Genomic DNA, 19,675 nt, shown 5'->3' with positions numbered 1-19,675 from the left:
CTGAGAGTTAGAAGAGTAACTAAAGGCTTTTATTAACAACAGAATGGAGGTCTGCCTCGAGTGGTCGACCGGTCCAGGATACCAAGGGCTGGGGAGCAGTCACCTTTATACTAGGACCTGTGGGAGGAGTCAACCGAGGCATGTCCAGGCATGTACACAGTGGAATACAAACAGGACAAACAGGAATACAAACAGTGGTTTACCACAGGGTGTCAGTTAATAAACTTGCAGAATGGGCATACAGTTGGCAAATGAAGTTCAACACAGATAAATGTGAGGTACTACATTTTGGTAGGAAGAATAGGGAGGTCACTTATCACTTGGAGGGTGCGAGCCTAGATGGGGTAGAGGAACAAAGGGATCTCGGAGTACAAATACACAAATCACTAAAAGTTAGCAAGGCCATAAAAAAAGCAAACCAAGCACTAGGGTTTATTTCTAGAGGTATAGAATTGAAAAGTAGGGAGGTTGTGCTAAACCTGTATCGAACCTTGGTTAGAGCACACTTGGAGTACTGCGTACAGTTCTGGTCGCCATATTATAAAAAGGATATAGAGGCACTGGAGAGGGTGCAGAAAAGATTTACAAGGATGACACCAGAAATGCGAGGGTATACATATCAGGAAAGGATGAACAGGCTGGGTCTCTTTTCTCTTGAAAAAAGAAGGCTGAGGGATGACCTAATAGAGGTCTATAAAATTATGAAAGGTTTTGGTAGAGTGGACACAGAGAGAGTGTTTCCACTTGTAGGGAAGAGCATAACTAGAGGCCATCAATATAAGATAGTCACCAAGAAATCCAATAGGGAATTCAGAAGAAGCTTCTTTACCCAGAGAGTGGTGAGAATGTGGAACTTGCTACCACAGGGAGTAGTTGAAGCGAATAGTATAGATGCATTTAAGGGGAGGCTGGACAAGCATATGAGGGAGAAGGGAATAGAGGGTTACACTGATAGATTTAGATGAGGAAAGACGGGAGGAGGCTCGAGTGGAGCATAAACACCGGTATGGATTGGTTGGGCCGAACGGCCTGTTTCTGTGCCATATATCATGTGTAATCCTATGTAGTTTAGCTCAGTAGATGCAGCCTTGTTTCTGAGTTAGGTTATAGGTTCAAATCTCCTGCTGCAGGAATTGAACACTGTGGTGATTATTCTTTATGTTTAGTAAGAAGTATTGTGATTGGTTATTTGTTTCCTGCCTTGGGATATATGCTGTAATCTCATTGGTAGTTGATGTCATGTGATTTGTGGTGGCCATCTTAAATTCAGTTCTTTCCAGCCTTTAGTTGGGACTGGGTGTTGAAGATGTGCTACAGGATTTTTAAGTTAATAAAGCCTAGATTAGAAAGGCAAATCTATTCTTCATTTCAATTTATTAACTTATGTCAGAATGGAGCGATATCTTCAACCAGAACGATTCAATGCTGACCCTAATTCTGCAGGAGTGGATGATAAATGGAAACACTGGTATTGTACATTTAAAAACTTTTTGGGCGTGTTGGATCAAGAGTCTCTAAATAAGCTGAATATGCTGATCAACTACATTGCTCCGGATGTGTATAAGTATATTTTGGACTGTAAAACTTACGAAGTGGCTATTTCTACATTGGAAAAGATTTTTGTTAAACCAAAGAATGAGGTATTTGCACGTCACCTTCTATCTGCCCGTAGGCAGCAGGTGGGAGAATCTTTGGATACTTATTTACAAGCACTTCGGTGCCTTAGTGTTAACTGTAATTATAAGGCCATGACGGCTGAAGAATATAAGGAAGAATCGGTATGGGATGCTTTTATTAATGGATTACTGTCTAGATCAATTCGTCAGCGGTTGTTAGAAAATAAGACTTTGGATCTTAAGAGTGCTTTTGAGCAAGCTTCTACATTGGATGTGGCTCAGAGAAGTTCGGATTCTTATGCTCTTTTTAATCGGCCTGTGACTGTGGTTTCGGCAGTTCCGGATGAAAAGGAATTATGTGGACTTAATAGGAGTGGTTTACTAGATTCTGAAACAGTTTCTATTTCAGCAGCTGTTGCCTCTAGGATTCAGAAGTGTTATTTTTGTGGGAACGTCCGGCACCCTCGTCTGAAGTGTCCTGCTCGGGAGGCTGTGTGTAGTAAATGCGGCAAGAGAGGTCATTACGCACGTGTGTGTAAATCATCAGGTTCAATTACCTCCTCTGTGACTATTCAGCCTTTAGATAGGGCGTTTATTGCATCAATTTCTGCTGCATTTGCTCATGGCCTAAACAAAGCTATAGTTACGGCCCAAGTTAATGGGTTGGAAGTGAAGGCCCTTATAGATACGGGCAGTACCGAGAGTTTTATAAGTCTTCAGTTTGCAAAGGAGAAGCATTTGAAAATTTCGCCTGTTTCCTATCAGGTGTGTATGGCTCAGACGACTCTCACTTCACAAGTAGCTGGTTGTTGCCTTGTGAAATTGATTCTTCTAGGTAATACGTATACTGATATACGCCTATCTGTTTTGCCTAATCTCTGTGCGGGTATTTTGATTGGTCATGATGTGCTTCAGTTACACGAGTCTCTCAGTCTTTCATTTGGAGGGACTAAGCCACCTTTATCTATTTGTGGATTAACCTCTTTATCCATTTCTCCATTATCACTTTTTTCCAATTTGATGCTGGATTGTAAGCCAATTGCTACCAAGTCAAGAAGGTATAGCAGTCAGGATAGAGAATTTATTAATTCTGAAGTTCAACGTCTCTTATTGGAAGGAATCATTGAACCTAGTTGTTCGCCTTGGCGGGCACAGGTAGTTGTCACGACTAACGAGAGACATAAGAAATGAATGGTGATAGACTATTCCCAAACTATTAATAGGTATACTCAATTAGATGCATACCCTTTGCCTAAGATTGATGAGCTTATCAATAAAGTATCTCAGTATAAGGTTTTTAGCACTATTGACCTAAAGAGTGCTTATCATCAGGTTCCTATTGTTAAGAAGGATCAACCACATACGGCCTTTGAGGCTGGTGGAAAGCTGTATCAGTTTTGCCGAATACCATTTGGTGTTACTAATGGTGTTGCTTGTTTTCAACGGGCAATGGATGCTTTTATAAGTGATAACTCTCTCTCTGACACCTTTTCATACTTAGATGACATCACGGTGTGTGGCAAATCAAGGGTGGAGCATGATTCTAATTTAGAAAGATTCCTTCAAGCTGCGGAAAAAGTTGGTTTAACTTTCAATAAAGAGAAGTGTACCTTTTCGACCACTGAGGTAAATCTACTGGGGTACATTATCTCGGGAAACAAGATTAAACCAGACCCAGAACGTCTGCGACCATTGATTGATTTACCTTGTCCTACTAATTCTAAGGCTTTGCAACGAGTTGTTGGACTGTTTTCTTACTATTCTAATTGGATTGCAAATTTTTCACAGAAGATCCGGCCTCTTATTCGGGTTACGACATATCCTCTATCATGGGAGGCCAGGACGTGTTTTGATAATTTTAAAAAGGATATCCTTGGAGCAGTTGTGCATTCTATTGATGAGCAGGTTCCTTTTGTGATTGAGACGGACGCTTCTGATTTTGCAATTGGGGCTACTCTGAACCAAAATGGAAGACCTGTGGCCTTTTTCTCACGTACCTTGAACAATAGTGAAAAAAGGCATTCTTCAATAGAGAAAGAGGCGTATGCAATAGTAGAAGCATTGCGTAAATGGAGACATTATTTATCGGGGTGACATTTTACGTTGGTAACTGGTCAAAAGTCTGTGTCCTTTATGTTTGATGTCAAACATTTTGGAAAGATTAAGAATGATAAAATAATGAGGTGGAGGATTGAGTTGGCATGTTACCATTTTGATATAGTTTATCGTCCGGGGAAGGATAATGTTGCTGCTGATGCGCTGTCGAGGGCTTATTGTTCTGTGATTCACGGAGATACGCTTATTAATCTTCACAATGCCTTATGCCATCCTGGGGTTACGAGGATGATACACTTCGTACGCAGTAAGAATTTGCCCTTTTCAGTTGAAGACGTCAAGCGGATGACTTCATCATGTTCTATCTGTGCTCGGTGTAAACCGAATTTCTTTAAGCCTCAACGAGCTCATCTTATAAAGGCTACTTCTCCTTTTGAACGTTTGAGCGTCGATTTTAAGGGGCCTCTTCCTTCAACTACTCAAAACCGATATATATTTACTGTTGTGGATGAGTTTTCAAGGTTCCCTTTTGCTTTTCCTTGCGCAGATGTATCAGCTGCTACAGTTATCAAATGTCTGACTCAACTTTTTGTCATCTTTGGGATGCCTGCGTATATCCATTCGGATCAGGGAAGTTCTTTTATGTCTTCCCAGTTGAAGGAATACCTTCAGAGTCGGGGAATTTCTACTAGCAGAACTACCCCGTATAATCCCCAGGGTAATGGACAGTGCGAACGATACAATGGGGTGATCTGGAAGGCAGTTATGTTGGCTTTGACATCCCGGAACCTTAAGAATACACAGTGGGAAATGGTACTGCCTGATGCCCTGCATTCCATTAGATCATTGCTTTCAACGGCTACTAATGTGACCCCCCATGAAAGGCTCTTTAACTATCCGCGGAGATCTACTACGGGATATTCGGTACCTTCATGGCTTACTATGCAGGGACCTGTGCTGCTTCGACGCCATGTTAGATTGTCAAAATATGATCCTTTAGTGGAGGAGGTGGAGCTGTTGGAGGCAAATTCCCAATATGCTCATATTCGATTCCAAGATGGGAAAGAAAGTACCGTTTCAATTAAAGACTTGGCTCCTTGTGGTGGCCAGCCCTCTTCTGAGGATATTAACAATAGTCATGATTCAGATAATGTGGATGCTGTTACAGATACTACGAATATTTCCAATCCGACTGCAGATAATTATACTTCTATTCGTCAGCCCTCGATGGATGTTCATGACCGTCCCAGTCTACCTCCTGATGGGATTTCTAATCCAGAAACCGTTGAAAATCGGGATATGAATAGCCTTCCTGCAGAAGATACTTCTGTGTCTCCTGGTGTGGGAGGGCAAGGAATTTCACCAAGGTTAAGAAGGTCGACACGAACAAGATATCCGGTCGACCAATTGAAAATGGACTTTTAAATTGATAGTAATGTTTTAAAATTGTTGAAATATTATATTATATTGTTTTAGTTGAGAGATACTTAATACTTATGTGCAATGTTACTATTTGTTGTTGCTCACTTAGTATTGTGTCATGTTGAATAGTTTTATTTTGTCTGTGCATAGTTTTAGTTGTAAATAATTAATTATAAATTGTAAAGGTTATTTAGGTTGGAGTATATTTTAAAAGGAGGGGTGAATGTGGTGATTATTCTTTATGTTTAGTAAGAAGTATTGTGATTGGTTGTTTGTTTCCTGCCTTGGGATATATGCTGTAATCTCATTGGTAGTTGATGTCATGTGATTTGTGGTGGCCATCTTAAATTCAGTTCTTTCCAGCCTTTAGTTGGGACTGGGTGTTGAAGATGTGCTACAGGATTTTTAAGTTAATAAAGCCTAGATTAGAAAGGCAAATCTATTCTTCATTTCAAACACAAAGGGCTCGATTTTCATTGGGCCGTGGAGGCGGGATTGGAGGTGTCTGGGGGGGTTAAAATCACGAAATCGGGGGACACGAACCCATCCCGCCCCCAACCCGCCTCCATGCCTGTTTCACAGGAGGCGGGTACCCGACCTGTGCTGGGAGCCACCTCCCCGAGGCGGAAAGGGGATTAGTGCCAATTAACTGCCTGTTAACAGGCAGTTTTTAGCCTAATCCCTATTTTTACCCCTGAAGTGTGGGCTTCCCGATGGCTCCAAACCACGCCAAGTTAGCGAGGCAGACCACCGGCTGAAGGACTTGGAGGATTCGAGATGTTCGGTGTTCAGGTGAGTGATGGGTGCATGAGTGTAGAGGTAAGTGTGTTTGGTGTGTGTAAAGTGTTTAAATAAGTTTTACTTACCTTCACTTACTAATGCAGCCTTCTTCCTTCAGGTCTCGGGAGTCCCTCATCTCACCGGCACAGAAAGCAGAATGGCCGCCAGCTGTCAAAATCTGCAGCATTCAGCTTTCTGTTCCAGAGAGATCTCTAAATCAGCCTGAGAGGAAGGAATTAACTTAGAGTACAGATTGTCAGTGTTTGACAGTTTCAAAGAGCTGTCAAACGCTGATATTTCATCTGTCAAAAGCTCTTGACAGATGAAATGTCAATCTGTGACGTCACCTGTTGCCGGGTGGCCCTTAATTGGCCTGCTGAGCCTGCTGGGCGGGCTCAACAAGGTCAATCAAGTGAAAATCGCGTGGGTTGGCCACAACTCGATGGAGGTGGGACTACAACCCCAAAGGTTGGAGTCCCACCTCCTACATACCTCCATTGATAAAATCCAGCCCAAAATCTTAATGCAATTCTGAGGAGGTGCTGCTTTGTCAGAGGAGCTGTCTTTTGCATGAGATGTTCAACCGAGGCCCCTTCTGCCCTCTCAGATGAATGCAAAAGCTGCCATGGTACTATTCAAAGAAGAGCAAGGGTGTTCTCCTTGATATCCTGACCAACATTTAGTCCTCAACCTGCGGTCATTTATCTCATTGCTGTTTGCGGGGCATTGCTGTGTGCAAGTTCGCCAACAGAAGCACAGAGAGCAATATTAATCGAACCCGCTCATCGGGAAACTGCTGGGTTCGGGTGCAGCATTGCGTTTACATCCCGCCCGATTTTACTCACCGGGAGTAAGACCGATGTTTTCCACCCCATCCCGTGGGTTTTCTGCTTGGTAAATTTAGTTAAAATTTCCCACCACAACGACTAATTTTTTAAATATATATCGAGGTTCAATTTCAAAGCTCAGTAGCAATCTTTTCCATCTCTGAAAAGTATATTCAGATCCTCCCCCTCGTGCTCGGTGATCAGACGTAGGAGCAGGTGTATTGTGCCGGGGTGGGCGCGGAACTGCAGGAGCTGCGGTGTGACTGCACAGCCGTTCTGAAGCTGATCCTACATTTCTACTGAGATTTCCTTTCAAATGTTCCACCTGTTCACCGTGGTCATCTTAGAGGGGTGAAGAATGCAGCTTGGGTTCAAAATGAATGGTCAACTTCCTGACCAGAGGTGGGCTGAGATAAAGAGTCAATGATCACTGTGAGGTTCTATTCTATATTGTTCTGCTCTGAAATACTGGATCCTCTATTAAAATGAGGTGGTAGGTTCTGCTAAATCCCTCAAGGATGGTTCGATGTCCTGGATGACTGCCAGATCCCTTTTCCTTCTAACTTCGGCCTCTATTTTATAATAAAGATCTTTGAAATCCAACTTTGATCATCCAATCATTACTTTCCAATCGATCTTGCCTTTTCTTTCATTCTTTTTAACCTTGGTGTTATTCTGCACTATGAGTTTTCACTTTCTCTCTAAAAAAGCATGTGTACAGTTTATGTAACGAGTTCTGATTGAGCCATTAAGAACCACATATCAGCATTAGAATCATGGAATGATACAGCACAGAAGGAGTCCATTCGGCCCAACGTGCCTGTGAAAGAGCGATCCAATTAATCCCAGTCCCCCTGCGCTTTCCCCAGAGCCCTGCTAATTTTTCCCCTTCAAGGATTTATCCAATTCCCTTTTGAATAAACAGGTTTGTTACCACGTAACGGCCACAAGTCTGAACAAAACTGTCTCTTTTTGAAAATGTGTGTAAAATGCCAGTGTGTACCTTGTACACGTAAGCTCGAGGAACAGCACCTCATCTTTCGATTAGGCACTTTACAGCCTTCTGGACTCAACATCGAGTTCAACAATTTCAGACCATAACCTCGGCCCCTAATTTTTTCTTCTCAAATTTCTTTTTTATTTTTTCCTCTCTCTCACATGGCAGCTGTTGATGATTCTGCCATCGCCATTTACACTTCATCTACAGTCACCTTTTGTTTCTTAACTTGTCCCATTACCATCTCCTTTTACCTTGCACATTCATCACTTCTGTCTTTTAATCCCTCCCGCCTTCCACCCTATCACAGACCTTCCCTTTGATCGTTCCTCCCCTCCCCCCCTTTCCCTGCCCCACGCTTGCTTAAGAATCTGTTACATCTCTAACTTTTTCCAGTTCTGACAAAGGGTCATCGACCTGAAACGTTGGCCCAGAACTTGGTGTCGGGGGCTTGCCGCGCGTGCAAGCCCACGATCTGCACTCACCCTGCGCGCTGACATCTGAAGCCCGGGCCTGCTTGCATTTCCTGTCACAGGCCCGGTTCAGATGTCAGCGCGCAGTGCTTACCTGATCCAGCGGCGTAGTTAGTGCGATGTGCCGGCTGGGATCAGGTGAGCACTGTACAACCAATCGGGAGGGGAAGGTTCATTCATGAGTTTGAGAGTAAGAACTGTCAAACTCATGAAAACTACGGGGGCCCAAAACACTATTTAAACTTTAAATAAAAATTTAAAAAACATCCCAATCATTAAATTAAGTATAAATAAGTAAAAAAAAATAATTTAAACAATAATTTTTTTTTTTGAAAAAAATAAATTTTTAATAAAAAGGGTCTAAAACTAAACTTACCTTATTGTAGATTCTTTAAAATAATAAACCTGTGGAAAAAAAATTCTAAATTACACTAAAACACCACTTACCTGTAAAAATAAATACTTACGTGTGCTTTTTACAAGCGTAAAGACCGGAGGCCTTTAGACATGCGCAAATCCCCCAAAACAGAGGAAATCCAAGACACACGCGCTGCCCCCTACAGCGCACGCGCTAGCCTCTTCAACTCTTGGGTTAGAGGAGAGGAAATGCCGGTTTTCAGCGCATGCGCTGTGCATGCTGAAAACCGGCATTTCCTTCGGCCAGACGCGTGAGTACCCCTTCCGTACTCACGTGTTTGGGGAGGAATTACTGCCCCGTTAACTCTGTTTCTCTCTCTACAGATGCTGCCTGACCTGCTGAGTATTTCTAGCATTTTCTGTTTTTATTTCAGATTTCCTGCATCCGCAGTATTTTGCTTTTGCACCTAGTGTATACTGCCTGCAAGTATACTGAAGCTTTCTCTAATATAACTAAGCTGTATATGGAATCCTTATTAAGAGTAATTGTTTGGTTACTACCATGGGCATGTTCTTATTTTTTTAATTTGCTTATGGGATGTGGGCGTCGCTGGCAAGGCCAGCATTTATTGCCCATCCCTAGTTGCCATTGAGAAGGTGGTGGTGAGCCGTCTTCTTGAACCGCTGCAGTACGTGTGGTGATGGTACTCCCACAGTGCTGTTAGGTAGGGAGTTCCAGGATTTTGACCCAGCGATGATGAAGGAACGGCCGATATACTTCTAAGTCAGGATGGTGTGTGACTTGGAGGGGAACTTGGAGGTGGTGGTGTTCCCATGCGCCTGCTGCCCTTGTCCTTCTAGGTGGAAGAGGTCGCGGGTTTGGGAGGTGCTGCCGAAGAAGCCTTGGCGAGTTGCTGCAGTGCATCTTGTAGATGGTATACACTGCAGCCACGGTACGCCGGTGGCGGAGGGAGTGAATGTTTAAGGTGGTGGATGGGGTGCCAATCAAGCAGGCTGCTTTGTCCTGGATGATGTCGAGCTTCTTGAGTGTTGTTGGAGCTGCACTCATCCAGGCAAATGGAGAGTATTCCATCACACTCCTTACTTGTGCCTTGTAGATGGTGGAAAGGCTTTGGGGAGTCAGGAGGTGAGACACTCGCTGCAGAATACCTAACCTCTGACCTGCTCTTGTTGCCACAGTATTTATGTGGCTGGTCCAGTTAAGTTTCTGGTCAATGGTGACTCCCAGGATGTTGATAGTGGGGGATTTGGCGATGGTAATGCCATTGAATGTCAAGGGGAGGTGGTTAGACACTCGCTTGTTGGAGATAGTCATTGCCTGGCACTTCTGTGGCGCGAATGTTACCTGCCACTTATCAGCCCAAACCTGAACATATTCTGACCTTATTCCCTGTAATTCAAGATTCAAAGTTTAAAACAACTTTATGTACAGAGGGATTCAATAATCCGGCCTCTGTGACCAAACTCCATCTACTATTTCTGCGAGGTTAGTTTGCAATGAATCAATCACCTGAATGATTCATTGTCAGATATTGATTGTTAAAGGAACGTACAAACAAACTCGCATTTATAAAGCGTCTTTCTCAATCTCAGGACGTCCCAAAGCGCTTTGCAGCCAATTAAGTATTTTTGAAGTGTAGTCACTGTTGTAATGTGGGAAACACGGCAGCCAAATTGCGCATAGCAAGCTCCCACAAACAGCAATGTGATGATGACCAGATCATCTGTTTTAGTGATGTTGGTTGAGGGATAAACATTGGCCCCAGGTCACCGGGGAGAACTCCCCTTGCTCTTCTTCATAATAGTGTCGTGGGATCTTTTTATGTCCACCTGAGAGGGCAGACAGGTCCGCGGTTTAACATCTCATCCGAAAGTCAACACCTCCAACAGTGCAACACTCCCTCAGTACTGCACTGGAGTTTCTAATGTGGAAGCAAGTCATCCTCGGTTCCGAGGGACTGCCTAAGAAGAAGGCGTGTCAGACCGAGATTTGGTGCTCAAGTTTCTTGGAGTGAGACTGGAACCCGTGACTCAGAGGCGAGTGTGCTACCAACTGAGCCATGGCTACCTCCTCTTGTTGTAAGTAGCTAAGGTTAATTCTGGAACCTCCATTCCTGGACCATAGTATTGGTCTCCTTATTTAGGGGAGGATGTAAATGCATTGGAAGCAGTTCAGAGACGGTTTACGAGACTAATACCTGGAATGGGCGGGTTGTCTTATGAGGAAAGGTTGGACAGGCTAGGCTTGTATCCGCTGGGCTTTAGAAGAGTAAGAGGTGACTTGATTGAAACATATAAGATCCTGAGGGGTCTTGACAGGGTGGATGTGGCGAGGATGTTTCCACGTGTGGAAGAATCTAGAACTAGGGGTCACCATTTAAAAATAAGAGGTCGCCCATTTAAGACAGAGATGAGGAGACATTTTTTCTCACAGAGGGTGGTGAGTCTTTGGAACTCTCTTCCTCAGAAGGCGGTGGAAGCAGAGTCTTTGAATATTTTTAAGGCAGAGGTAGATAGATTCTTGATAAGCAAGGGGGTGAAAGGTTATCGGGGGGTAGGCGGGAATGTGGAGTAATCGGATCAGCCATGATCTTATTGAATGGCGGAGCAGGCTCGAGGGGGCCGAGTGGCCGACTCCTGTTCATGTGTTCCTGCCATTGCTAGCTCAGCATGGGCAGGGGGACTAAATCTGGGTCCTTCCTGGTCTGTCTGACTCAGTTCCACACTGGGCAGTGTGGCGCAATCAAATGCGTCATCAGCGGAGCTCCACATGGCTCTTGTGCGGCCAGGAGGAAATAATCTCATAGCAACGAAAGGTTTACAGAGGTCACTTCCTTCTTTCCTATTTGAAGAGAAATAAAAATGTAAGAAATATGCACTGTGACCATTTTAAATGTTATTGTCACCTCGAGGGGGCAGAACAGGTGGTCCTATAATCCCCTTACACCTGATAAAATTTAGACCAATTTTGGTTGCGGTGCCCCAGGAGCAACAGCTAACCTTCTGAGCACCAATATGCTGATTACATCACGCACAGCCTCTCCTGGGGAAGAGAAAATTAGATATATGCTGTTTACGTCCAGGAAAATTATGCCGCGGTTTGTGAGGCAAATGGAATAAAATCCCGCCCACTGTGAAATAGCAGTTCATTGAAGTTTACGTTTTCTGTTTTGTCACAGCTGTGTTGAAGTCTGACTGTGTGCGATATTAGTAACCAAGCCCATTACACAGTGGGTTGGATTTTTTATTTTGTATTAACTCACTGGTATGAAGTTCCTGTGGTATTCTCAATAAAAAAAATGCTTACTTTAATGGATTGAAGTCGTTATTAAAATGGTGGGACGAAAGAAGAAAGAAAGACTTGCATTTCCATAGCGCCTTTCACGACCACCGGACGTCCCAAAGCACTTTACAGCCAATGAAGTACTTTATGAAGTGCGGTCACTGTTGTAATGTGGGAGACGCGGCAGCCAATTTGTGCACAGCAAACTCCCACAAACAGCAATGTGATAAATGACCAGAGAATCCGTTTTTGTTCTGTTGGTTGAGGGATCAATATTGACCCAGCACACCAGGGTGAACTCCCCTGCTCTTTGAAATAGTGCAGCGGGATCTTTTACATCCAGCTGAGAGAGAAGTTGGGGCCTCGGTTTAACATCTCATCTGAAAGACAGCTACCTCCGATAGTGCAGCGAGAGGAATTGCATACAAATGCACTAATGTGTTCATTACTGATGTCACGCATCAAACCCGGGTGTTTACTAATTTCTCCATTCCTGGTCTTGCAGTTGTGTGTTGCATGGTGGTATGGGTGAGATCAGCATCACGCCATGCGGTAACCATGGGCGTCCTATCACTGCTGCATATTAGGCTTCCAGTGCACCGTTGCCGCCATTTTTGCCCCGTCGTTCGGTGAAGGAATGCTGCTGCCCCCTTGGGTGAAGACGCAAAGATCCTTTAATGCTGAGTCAGTGGCCCCCACCTCCGCATTCTCCCACCATCGACGATTCGCTGTCATTGACTGGAAGCAAAGCCCAGAAACCCGACAGCATCAAAGACTCGGATATTTAAGGGCATTGAGATCAGATGAGCTACCTCATGTTCTGGGCCTGCTCAGCACGCAGAGCTTCATTCCAGTATGATTTGGACAGGTTGGGTGATTGGGCAGATGCATGGCAGATGCAGTATAATGTGGAGAAATGTGAGGTTATCCACTTTGGTGGCAAAAACAGGAAGGCAGATTATCATCTGAACGGCACTAGATTGGGAAAAAGGGAAGTGCAACGAGACCTGGGTGTCCTTGTGCACCAGTCACTGAAGGTAAGCATGCAGGTGCAGCAGGCGGATAAGAAGGCAAATGGTATGTTGGCCTTCATAGCGAGAGGATTCGAGTACAGGAGCAAGGATGTCTTGCTGCAGTTGTACAGGGCCTTGGTGAGACCACACCTTGAGTATTGTGTGCAGTTTTGGTCGCCTTATCTGAGGAAGGGTGTTCTTGCCACGGAGAGAGTGCAGCGAAGATTCACCAGATTGATACCTGGGATGACAGGAATGACGTATGAAGAGAGATTGGGTCGATTAGGCTTATATTCGCTAGAGTTTAGAAGAATGAGAGGGGATCTCATTGAAACTTATAAAATTCTAACAGGACTAGACAGACTAGATGCAGGAAGGATGTTCCCGATGGCGGGGGAGTCCAGAACCAGGGGTCACAGTCTAAGGATAAGGGGTAAGCCATTTAGGACTGAGATGAGGAGGAATTTCTTCACCCAGAGAGTGGTGAACCTGTGGAATTCTCTACCACACAAGGCAGTTGAGGCCAACTTATTAAATATATTCAAGAAGGAGTTAGATATATTTCTTAAGGCTAAAGGGATCAGGGGATATGGGGAGAAGGCAGGGACAGGGTACTGAATTTGGGTGATCAGCCATGATCTCATTAAATGGCAGAACAGGCTCGAGGGGCTGAATGGCCTCCTCCTGCTCCTATCTTCTATGTTTCTATGTGCCTGCGTGCTCGTATCATGATGGCTCCTCAGCCCGTGAAGCAACCACAGTGTTGGAAGAACTGGTCCTGCTGTAACTTCTAGCTATTCATCTCGGTAAGTAGAAAGGGTCCAATCGATTCGGTTAAAGAGATTTGGTGAGGGAGCATTCAAACTACCAACTTGAAAAAATTGAGAACGCTGCCCAAACAAGCTCCCCATATTAACATAAATTAACATACACCGCATAAATCAGCATACATTGACACAAATGGCATACATTAACATAAACCGCATAAATTAACATGTATTATCACATGTTAACATATATTACACTTGGTTCATTGATTCATAGGCCTTTCCCGAACCATCCCCTGAAGTGATCTCCAAAGAACCGAGGGAGCCGGCCCAATCATAAATTAAGAAGAGCTGTCTATAGAGATTGTGTTGTTGTGATCTGGAATACACTGCCTGGGTGGTGCAAACAGATTCAATAGTAACTTTCAAAAGGGAATTGGATAAAAACTTGAAAAGGAAAAAAAAAATGCAGGGCGACGGGGAAAGGGCAGGGGGAGTGGAATTGATGGGACAAAGCCGTTACTGGCCCGAGGGGCCGAATGGCCTCCTTCTGTGCTGTGTCATTCTACGATTCTAAGTCCTTTGAGCCTAGGGCCCGAATAGGAAAGCAAAAAAGCCATCACGTTCAATCCCTCCTTTCTTCTACACCTCCTCAGGACCTTATTAAGGTGTATAAAATTATGAGGGGCATAGATAAAGTGGATAGAAAGGACCTATTTCCCTGAGCAGAGGGGTCAAAAACCAGGGGGCACGGATTTAAAGTAATTGGTGGAAGGTTTAGAGGGCATTTGAGGGGAAATTTCTTCACCCAGAGGGTTGTGGGGGTCTGGAACTCACTGACTGAAAGGGCGGTAGAGGCAGGAACCCGAACAAAATTAATAAGTATTTGGATGTGCACTTGGGATGCTGTAACCTGCAGGGCTACGGACCGAGAGCTGGGAAGTGGGATTTAGGCTGGATAGCTCTTTGTTGGCCGGCGCGGACACACAATGGGCCAAAATGTCCTCCTTCCGTGCTGTAACTTTCTATGATTCTATGATTCTACAAAGGTGTACACTTACAAGAAATGAACCTACCCCTTTTTGCTATCGGTAGATGCTTTTATACTGCTGCCTCCCATTTCAGGAGAGTGCCACTATACTGGGCTCCTAGTAGCACTCTCCCTCATTAACCTTCCCACTTAGAAACATAGAAGATAGAAGCAGGAGTAGGCCATTCGGCCCCTCGAGCCTGCTCCGCCATTCAATGAGATCATGGTTGATCATCCAAATTCAGTACCCTGTCCCTGCCTTCTCCCGATATCCCTTGATCCCTTTAGCCTTAAGAAATATATCTAACTCCTTCTTGCATATATTTAATGAATTGGCCTCAACTGCCTTCTGTGGTAGAGAATTCCACAGGTTCACCACTCTCTGGGTGAAGAAATTCCCCCTCATCTCTGTCCTAAATGGCTTACCCCTTATCCTTAGACTGTGACCCCTGGTTCTGGACTCCCCTGCCATCGGGAACATCCTTCCTGCATCTAGTCTGTCTAGTCCTGTTAGAATTTTATAAGTTTCAATGAGATCCCCTCTCATTCTTCTAAACTCCAGCGAGTGTAAGCCCAAACGACCCAATCTCTCCTCATACGTCATTCCTGCCATCCCAGGTATCAGTCTGGTGAATCTTCGCTGCACTCCCTCCATGGCAAGAACTTGGCACCCATTCACCGGCTAGAAGTGGAGTCAGTGTTCGACGCGGACGTTCACAAGACCTGTGAGAAAATGGGCCTCCGCTGCTTCAGGAACAAGGCAAGTTGGGCTGTTTGCACTTAAAGTGCAGTAAATAGCAGAATGGCTGTGTGTTCGCAGTTGGCGGCACTTTGGCAATGCAAAAAATACCTTGGGTTGTTGCAGCTTTTCTTGTGCTACCCTGGTCACTATTGAAAAAAACGGCCAAAAAAAGTTGCTTTCAGACCACAATAGCACTGTCCTTTATAAAGAAACAGCAGGGGAAAAAAATACTCAATCAGTCCCCTTGACTGAACATTTCCACTGTCAAGCTCTGATGTCAAGGAATGATAGCGGGGAAAGTGCAGAAAACGTAGACACATCCAAATTGTTGTCATGGTGACAACCAGGTTACAAAGAATGCAGCAGCCGGTCACGTGCTCTTGTTTTGTTTGAGGTTTCCATGGCATTCTTCATCCGCATTATGTTTCACCTCCATACAACCCAATATGGCTTTCAGCGGCGGGATTGGTTTATTCCCCAGACATGCAGCCGTCTCCTGCTGCTCCCTGTAACAGAAAGAAAGGAAGACTTGCATTTATACAGCACCTTTCACGACCACTGGACGTCTCAAAGCGCTTTACAGCCAATGAAGTGGAGTCACCATTGTGATGTGGGAAACGCGGCAGCCAATTTGCGCACAGCAAGCTCCCACAAACAGCAATGTGATAATGACCAGATCATCTGTTTTAGTGATGTTGGTTGAGGGAGAAATATTGGCCCAGGACACCGGGGAGAACTCCCCCTGCTCTTCTCCAAAATAGTGCCGTGGGATCTTTTACGTCCACCTGAGAGAGCAGACGGGGCCTCGGTTTAACGTCTCATCCGAAAGACGGCACCTCCAACAGTGCAGCGCTCCACTGGAGTTTCAGCCTAGCTTTATGTGCGCAAGTCTCTGGAGTGGGACTTGAACCCACAACCTTCTGACTCAGAGGCAAGAGCGCTGCCCACTGAGTCATGACTGACACTGAGCTGACAATTACTGTAATATCTTGTTTCCTTGTCTCCTCTTATAACTGTTGTCATCATTTTTTTTAAATTTATTCGTTCGAGGGATGTGGGCATCACTGGCCAGGCCAACATTTATTGCCCATCCCTAATTGCCCCTTGAGAAGGTGGTGGCGAGCCACCTTCTTGAGCCGCTGCAGTCCGTGTGGTGAAGGTACTCCCACAGTGCTGACTTTGTCGTAGCGGTTTTGATACAACTGAGTGGCTTGCTCGGCCATTTCAGAGGGGCAGATAAGAGTCAGCCACATTGCTGTGGGTTCAGAGTCACAAATCGGCCAGACCGGGTAAGGGCGGCAGATTTCTTTCTCTAAAGGACATCAGTGAACCAGATGGGTTTTTACGACAATCCGATAGTTTCATGGTCACCATTACCGATACTAGCTTTTTTATTCCAGATTTAGTTAATTAACTGAATTTAAATTCCCCAGCTGCCGTGGTGGGATTTGAACTCACGTCTATTCTGGATCATTAGCCCAGGCCTCTGGATTACTAGTCCAGTGACATAGTGCAGCAGGCAGTTAAGAAGGCAAATGGTATGTTGGCCTTCGTAGCGAGAGGGTTCGAGTACAGGAACGAGGATGTTTTGCTGCAGCTGTACAGGGCCTTGGTGAGACCACATCTTGAGTATTGTGTGCAATTTTGGTCGCCTTATCTGAGGAAGGATGTTCTTGCCATGGAGGGAGTGCAGCGAAGATTCACCAGACTGATACCTGGGATGACAGGAATGACGTATGAGGAGAGATTGGGTCGATTGGGCTTATATTCACTGGAGTTTAGAAGAATGAGAGGGGATCTCATTGAAACTTATAAAATTCTAACAGGACTAGACAGACTAGATGCAGGAAGGATGTTCCCGATGGTCGGGGAGTCCAGAACCAGGGGTTACAGTCTAAAGATAAGGGGTAAGCCATTTAGGACAGGGATGAGGAGGAATTTCTTCACCTAGAGAGTGGTGAACCTGTGGAATTCTCTACCACACAAGGCAGTTGAGGCCAATTCATTAAATATATTCAAGAAGGAGTTAGATATATTTCTTAAGGCTAAAGGGATCAAGGGGTATGGGGAGAAGGCAGGGACAGGGTACTGAATTTGGATGATCAGCCATGATCTCATTGAATGGCGGAACAGGCTCGAGGGGCCGAATGGCCTACTCCTGCTCCTATCTTCTATGTTTCTATGTTTCTATAACCACTATGCGACCATACTCCTACCTTGATATTGTCTGATCACGCTCCTGCTACAAGGTATTTACACCGTTGGTTGTTAGTAGGAACTGGAACATTCACCACAGAGAGTTCTAGCCCCAGCTCAGGCGATCTGACCAACAAAACAATTGTGCAGGTAGCGGCAGTCTGTTTCTCCCTCGGGCTGTTTTAGGAGCCTCGCCTCAAGACTGCATTCCACTGGTGTGAGCTCTGACAGGGTGCATCAAAAGTCTATGGCTCGCTATTTGATCGTAGCGGAGCCCCGGCTTGTCCTTAACAAATATGCACCTTCCAGTGGCAGTGGACAGCAACTTATTTTTGTTAACCAAAGGTATTAAGGGGTATGGGGCCAAAGGCGGGTACGTGGAGTTAGGTCACAGTTCAACCATGATCTCATTGGGTGGTGGAACAGGCTCGAGGGGCGAGCCTGTTCCTTCAACAACAAAAGCAAAATACTACAGGTGCTGGAAATCTGAAATAAAAACGGGAAATGCTGGAAATGCTCAGCAGGTCAGGCAGCATCTGTGGAGAGAGAAACAGAGTTAACGTTTCAGGTCGATGACCCTTCATCAGAACTGGAAAAAGCTGGAGATGGAACAGGTTTTTAAGCGAGTGTAGGGGCAGGGAGAGGGGGGAGGGGAGGAAAGAACAAAAGGGAAGGTCTGTGATGGGTGGAAGGCAGGAGAGATTTAGAGACAAAAGGGGTGATGGTGCGAGGCAAAAGGAGATGGTAATGGGACAAGTTAAGAAACAAAAGATGACTCTAGATGAAGTGTAAATGGCGATGGCAGAATGATCGACAACTGCCATGTGAGAGAGAGAGAAAAAAAATGATAGGGGCAGAGGTTATGGTCTGAAATTGTTGAACTCGATGTTGAATCCAGAAGGCTGTAAAGTGCCTAATCGAAAGATGAGGTGCTGTTCCTCGAGTTCATCCTGTTCCTATGTTGCTAGGAGTTGAAATTCCATCTTCAATTATTTACCTTCCGCGGCACACTGAACCTCTCCTTATTAATATCTAAAGTGAACACTGTTTCGTTTTATGCTAGGTTTCTTTTGGTTGGAGCTCAGCTACAACCACAAGGAGCGGTTTGAGGCGATTAACAAAGGTGCGTTTAAAAGGAAGCTAGATAAGTACACGAGGGAGAAAGGGATAAACATAGAAACATAGAAACATAGAAGATAGGAGCAGGAGTAGGCCATTCGGCCCCTTGAGCCTGCTCTGCCATTCAATGAGATCATGGCTGATCATCCAAATTCAGTACCCTGTCCCTGCCTTCTCCCCATATCCCTTGATCCCTTTAGCCTTAAGAAATATATCTAACTCCTTCTTGAATATATTTAATGAATTGGCCTCAACTGCCTTCTGTGGTAGAGAATTCCACAGGTTCACCACTCTCTGGGTGAAGGAATTCCTCCTCATTTCTGTCCTAAATGGCTTACCCCTTATCTTTAGACTGTGACCCCTGGTTCTGGACTCCCCCGCCATCGGGAACATCCTTCCTGCATCTAGTCTGTCTGGTCCTGTTAGAATTTTATAAGTTTCAATGAGATCCCCTCTCATTCTTCTAAACTCCAGCGAGTATAAGCCCAATCGACCCAATCTCTCCTCATACGTCATTCCTGCCATCCCAGGTATCAGTCTGGTGAATCTTCGCTGCACTCCCTCCATGGCAAGAACATCCTTCCTCAGGTAAGGATAAAAAGTTATGCTGATAGGGTGAGCTGAAGAGGGATGGGAGGTGGAGCATAACCACTGGCATGGACCAGTTGGGCTGAATTGTCTACCGGTTCTGGCTAGAAGAACACTGATTTTCTTGCATTTTGCAGGACATACTATTAAGTTAGAGGGGCTCTGCATACTTCTCACTGGAGTGTAATTAGGATTCTGAAATACAATGAGAGTACGTTCCTGTGAACACCAGGAAATCATAGAGTCACAGAATGAGATAGCCCAGAAGGAGGTCATTCAGGCCATTGTGTCTGTGCCGGCTCTTTGAAAGAGCATTCCAACGTTGCAGGATGCTTTTTTTTATCCGGCACGGACGGGACCGACGTGGTGCCGGTTCATCAAAAATTCCA

Source organism: Somniosus microcephalus, chromosome 32 (genome assembly GCF_052327205.1).
Source record: "Somniosus microcephalus isolate GS21.2 chromosome 32, FLI_Smic_1.0, whole genome shotgun sequence".
In the NCBI taxonomy this organism is placed as follows: domain Eukaryota; kingdom Metazoa; phylum Chordata; class Chondrichthyes; order Squaliformes; family Somniosidae; genus Somniosus; species Somniosus microcephalus.
Note: the sequence above shows the minus strand (reverse complement) of the source record.